Source organism: Lupinus angustifolius, chromosome LG15, assembly GCF_001865875.1.
Source record: "Lupinus angustifolius cultivar Tanjil chromosome LG15, LupAngTanjil_v1.0, whole genome shotgun sequence".
In the NCBI taxonomy this organism is placed as follows: Eukaryota; Viridiplantae; Streptophyta; class Magnoliopsida; order Fabales; family Fabaceae; genus Lupinus; species Lupinus angustifolius.
This window is the reverse complement of record NC_032023.1, coordinates 2,749,224-2,755,957: the sequence shown is the minus strand read 5'-3', so window position 1 is coordinate 2,755,957 and position 6,734 is coordinate 2,749,224.

The following is a 6,734-nucleotide window of genomic DNA, read 5'->3' as shown; positions in this document are numbered from 1 at the left end:
AAGACCCGTCCAAATAAATTAAAAATGACAGACCTGATTAGGGTGTAAAAATTCGGTTCGGTTTGGTTTTTGATGCATTTTAGTGATCGAACCGATCAAAAACATATGGTCCGGTTCTACTCAATTAACTGCAAATTTAACTATAAGAACCAAACCGAACCGCTCTTGAATGGTTCGGTTCGGTTCACGATTTTTCCATTTATTTTTTTATAAAAAATCTTGCATCAATTGAAAATTCAATATGTATTACAAGAGATATTGTTTATCCATAAAAGGATAAACATTACTACTATTATTATAAAAAATTATGAATCATATATAACAATACAATTCATGATTAGTAACATATATCAATTAGTAAAATATATAATAGTTACATTTATAACCTTACATTTCATAATTAGTAACACATGTAACAATACATGTATAACAATATATGATATATATTAGTTTCAAACTCAATATCATAAAAGTTGGAAAATATGTTCCAAATCATAAGACATTAGGAAACAATTTAGTAACTAATAACATATATAATATTAACTTAATAGCAATTTAGTAACATATATAACACTACAATTCACACAAAAATTTATAATTTAAGCTAGAAAATTGGTTGAAGAATTTAAACAATAATAAAACATTATTCTATAATCCCTAGTATATATTTTTTTAATATGCGGTTCGTTCGGTAAAACCATAAATCAAACCGAACATAAACAGTTCCTTAAAAAAATAATTGAACTGAACCAAACCACATTTTGCAGTTTGGTTTGGTTCGGTTCCATCGGTTTTGCGGTTTAAACCGGAACCGCTTACACCCCTAGACCTGATTAAAAGGGACAGACCCATCATCAAAAAAGGACGGATTGGGTCTATGTCTGGGTCACTTGGCTCGTCTCTATTATATATTAAGAATAGTTGAATAAGTAACTATTAATACACATTATGTTCAGCCTACATAACTCAAATACCTACAACCCCATGAATCTTGATTGAAAGAAAACTAGTGAATATTTAGTTTTTGTGTAATTTGTATGAACTCCAATTTAAGTTTCATTTTTCAGTTAATAACTAGTTATTGTATTCATTTTTGTGTGAACTTTTGAGTATTGACTTGTTATTGTCATTTCAGTTCTCATATGTTTTTATCATTTATAAGAACACTTTAGTTCATGTTGACACTTGACAGTTTAAATTGTTTTGAAATTTTCAATGGCTTCTACAATTTTCATTCATGTCATTGTGATAGTTTTTAGTTTGAATGATGCAATTTACAGTTTGTAGTTTATATACTGATGTATGTAGATGTAGATTTTAGTTGAGTTTATATATAGATGCTTAACTCGTCTCAACCCGTCTCTCGCTCACCTATACTATTATCTACCATTATTTAGATTTTTTTTTTGAAGAGTCAATGCCAATTAAATATGATAGATATATCATAGTGACAAATATAAAACTTATATACTATCGATGTATATATTTTTTATCAATTAATAATTAATTGATAAAAATATGTAGAAGAAGATATCATTTTTCAATTAACATAACATGATATAATATGGATAGTACATTTATGAACATGGGGTATGCTTTGTGTATTCAAATGATATAAATGAATGAGTCCATGATTTCAGCAGTTAAATCTACTTTAATTGGTTTCTTCTTCAATAAAATTATAATAGTCAATCAATATAATGAATTATTAACTTAATTATCCTACATCACCTGCATTGGGCATCGCATCAGGACTTGCTATGTGGCATTGTGTTACGTCTATTTTTTTGACTTTTTTCAAAGTTTAGTAAACATAATCCAACACGTCTTAGAAAATTGATTATAATAATCGGAGTTGTCTCATAACACAACTACATTGGAACACTAAAGAAAAACTGATTATAAGACAGTTATCTCGTTGGTACATCTTGACTGAAATATTAAAATCTTATTCCATCTTTTAAATTAATTATGGAAGTAGTGCTGGATTGTCGAGTTTCCTTCTTTTTATTCTTTGATATAACTCGGCATTAAACTCGACGGCTACATTACCCAGTTTCTTTTCTTTTTTCAAACCAAGTTGGAGATTTTGGGGGAAATTATTATTTTTTTACTGAAATCGGCTCTCCCACATCCGATTTTATTTACTTCTTTATCTTTGTTAATAGGCAATAATTCAATTGGCTTGAAGTGTTTGTTTTTTTGGAAGTTGGAATTGTTTTAATATAATCCACTTGTGCAGCATAAAAACAAATCTACAGTATTTCCTAGACTTTTTCAAATTGGAATTATTTTCTAGATCAACCCCTTTCTTGCTTTCACTTGTCCATATATATCCTTAACTAACTAAGTTGGGAATTGTCTTCCATATAAAGACAACATTTTCTTCAATTGAATAAATATTACATTAAAACCTCAAAGATAAAAATAACATGACTAGCTAGCAAGGTTTTATACGCCTGAGTTATAATATTAAATTTTCCAAGATTGCAACACAGGCATGGAAGACACTCTCAGAATCATGCTAGGGAAATATCTAACATAACTCCCTACATAATTCTTTGATTTCTCTTGAACATAAGTTTGGAAAATACTGCAGATTTGTTTTTATGCTGCACAACTGGATTATATTAAAACAATTCCAACTTCCAAAAAAACAAACACTTCAAGCCAACTGAATTATTGCTTATTGACAAAGATAAAGAAGTAAATAAAAATCGGATGTGGGATAGCCGATTTCAGTAAAAAAATAATTTCTCCCAAAATCTTCAACTTGGTTGCCTAGTTTGTTGTAGGGTTTGAAAAAGAAAAGAAACTCGGCAATATACACACCGAGTTTAATTAAAATATAGATGGAGAAAACTCGATAATCCAGTTGCCGAGTTTGTAATATTTCAGTCAAGGTGCATCAAGAATGTAACTTTGCCCTAATTATAACTAACAAAATGTTGATCTAATAATGTACGGTCCTATAAATTTTTAGATAGATCAAAAGTTAAGAATTTAGAGAATGATACTTGTTAAGAGGTAATCATACATTCTGAAAAAACGAATTCATTATCCATAGGGGTGAATAGAAACTGTTATAATATATAGTTTTAGAAACTTACCTAAAGGTCCCTTGTCCACGATTTTAACATACAATCACAATTTAAGTAGATAATAAAAAATATTCCCTTCATTTCTCTTAATGTTTTACAGAAAAATACGTTTTTTCCTTATTAATCTTCAGTTTACTTTTTGGACCTTCTACTCATCAATATATATTAAATTAATTCAGTCTTCACGTTATCAACTCCTTTAAATATACATTTCCTAATGTAATAATGGTGGTTTGATTAGAAAAATGATGTTCAATGTATCTATGGCAATTGGACATTGTTGTAATACTGTCCCATGTAATCATGAAACATTTTATAGTATACGTCAAAATCAGCAAATAAAAAAAAAACACCTATCACAATCTTACGTTATAAACTTATAATGCCGTTTCATCTCATATATTTTCGTATTTAATGATGGTATGATTAGAAACTTATGTTACCATATCTATCTAGGGACGGTGTTGTATATGTTTGAGGGTGTACAAATGTACACCATCAATATTTTTTTTTGAAAAGTATTTATACCACCGATATTTTTACAAATGCTAAATTTATTTTTGAGTATAATATCTATAAATTGTTACTATAAAGATTTATACATAGTCATTATATTATCCATAATATTTATATTTTAGTTGAGCTAATGATAATTAAAAATAAATTGTGGATGGTGGACTGATAGTAAGAAAATTCTTGCACTGTTCGTGCACATAATATTTCTCTTTATTTTTTTTCACAACAAACAAATAATCATTGCGGAGTTGAATTATTTTATAATATTGTGAATATACAATTTAAGGAATTTCATGATTGTTTCTCCAAAACTGTTAAAGATGAAAATGACCCATTCTTAGATAGTTTTCGGTTATGGTAGTTAGGATTAGTTTTACTTTAAATGGTAGCTTCAGTTTCAAGCAACTACCAATTTTCTTTTGTATAAATTCTTTGTAATTTGCATTTATGCATAATTCAATTTCAATAATGAAAGTTCAATATTTTCTTCTCTTTTTGCTCTTTTAATTCCCTTCTTTTCTTTCTTGCATGGTTGCTAAGAAACTAAGATGGTATCAGAGCAAAATATATATATTTCTCAAACTTTCTTTTATTTCTTCTTTCAATTTCTTGGAGCTGCTTGATTACATTGTTGAGTGATGGTTGTTCCATTTAGAAATTATATTGTTCAACAGTTGATGGAAATCTGCAATTTAGTGCAAAGGACTCTCATCATTTTGAGGATACAACTTCAAACACAGAAAATATGTCAACCTCCCTAGAGCACTCCTATTGGTAGTTGTTGGATCCTTTCTTCCATTCTCTCTTGCCTTATTCATCGACATTATCATGCATTAACCATCAAAGTGAGTGAGTGCAAAAGAATCAAAACCAAGAATTCCAGCACATACGGTTCACCAAGCTGTATCTTATATTGAGGGTTCATCAATTGGTACACTTGCTCTATCATCTTTATCATTGGGATTGGAATATTCTTCAACAAGTTTCTTTCTATTCTTTCTTTATCATATTCTTGAGCAAAAAAAAATTTGCCCATATTTCTCTTAATCTTTTGCCAAGAAACCCAAATGGTTTTCTTGAGCATTCATTGAACAAAAAAAATGTTCATATTTGATGACATCCTAGTTTTCTCTTATTCTTTAGCCAAGAAACCAATATGATATTCTTGCGATAATCTCATTTCATCCTCGTTCTATTATGTTAGTTCTTGATGAACAACTACTTTCAATTTCAATTCATTCTCTTCTAAGAATTCTTATATTTCTTCTATTAATTCTACTAGCATAATATTCCCAGTTTCATGTGCTATATTTTGAAGAATTCTTATATCTCTTGAAATTTCTTTAAGACCCTAATGACATATTTGGATCATTACTTTCTTTTTCTTCCTCTCGTTCCTCGATATTTCTTGTTTTCATCTCCAAGATTGTCACTCAAGATCTGATGACTCTAAGGCTACATGTAATTTTGCTTTTGAGTATTCAGAGTCTTCACCAAAATTTCTCCAATCTTGACATAACGAGGGATGTGACAAAGGTAGATACAACATTGGCTTATAGTATTCTTAGTCCAATATCAAATTCTGATATTCGTCTCTCTTTAATTGGTGATTCATTCTTTCATTGGTGGTTCTTCCAAACTCGGATCTGACTTTTCACGTTTTCTACCTTATACCCAAGCTGAGAGTTAATGGTATTCACTCTCCAGCTTGAGAGGGAATGTTAAAGATGAAAATAACTCATTCTTAGATAGTTTTCGGTTATGGTAGTCATGATTAGTTTTACTTTAAATAGTAGCTTCAGTTTCAAGCAACTACCAATTTTCTTTTGTATAAATTCTTTGTGCTTTGCCTTTATGCATAATTCAATTTCAATAATGAAAGTTCAATATTTTCTTCTCTTTTTGTTCTTTCAATTCCCCTCTTTTCTTTCTTGCATGGTTGCTAAGAAACTAAGAGAAACAATTATCCAATTATTTTTTGTATATCTTTTCTGAGTCTAGCCAATTTTTTCTTTAGTTTTAATATGATAAAATTGATTGAACTTACAAAGTTTTAATCACATAATTTTTGTTCAACTAAATTGGTGATGTTTGACAATCAACCTGAGACTTACATAATTGATATGCATAATAATATTGAATTTGATTTTTTGAAATGAATCAATCTTTCAAACAAGTTGGTAGAGAGTGGGAGACGTATTGTTTACCCGTTAATTTATATTCTTTTGAATTTAGCAATACAATTGTAGAAAGAGTTTTTTCAACTATGAAAATTGTGAAAAATAAGTTGCGTAATCGAGAAAGATGTATCAATGAATGTTTGTCTAGTGATTTATATTTTGCGAGAAATGTTCAATAACATTTATAACGAATTGATAATTCAACAAATTCAAAATGTAAAATCACATAGAAATTAATTAAGAAATATGTAATTTATTTGATTAAGTATATTTGAATTTTGCAATTTTAACATTAATGTTCTCATACTTTATAATTAATAATATTTATTATTTAGTTTTTAAGCTATTTTGCACACCCTATCTCAAGGTCCTAGATTTGTTATTGATAATAATCCATCACAATCGGATACAATATTTTTGTACATATTTCCTTATTTAATGCTCAATTTGCTTACCCTAACTCGAACCTAAATAGTGAGACATGTAAATGTTAGTATATGGATGACAACCGAATTCATCGAAACTTAACTATTAATTTAATGAACAAATCTCGTTTAACTGAGTTTGGGTTTTTCCATTTTCAAATAATAGGTTAGAGGATGTTTCTAATATAGGTGATACTTGATCCGAGCCCAATTTATATGCTAAATGTCAATCTAGAAAAATATTCTATATACAAATAAATAAATATATATATATATATATATAATAAAAAAAGAAAATGTACCAAAAAATAATATATATTTATATATATAAAATACTAAAGGGTAATGAGAATGTTTAAATGATTAGAGTGGAGGTTTAATATATGGGTGAGCATGACTTTATCCGCTTTGGTTTGATTATGATCGGTCCAAATATGATCAAGTTTAAAAAAAACTAAGTAATATTAAAAAAACTTTATCGAAAAGAAATATACATTATATTTAATCAAATT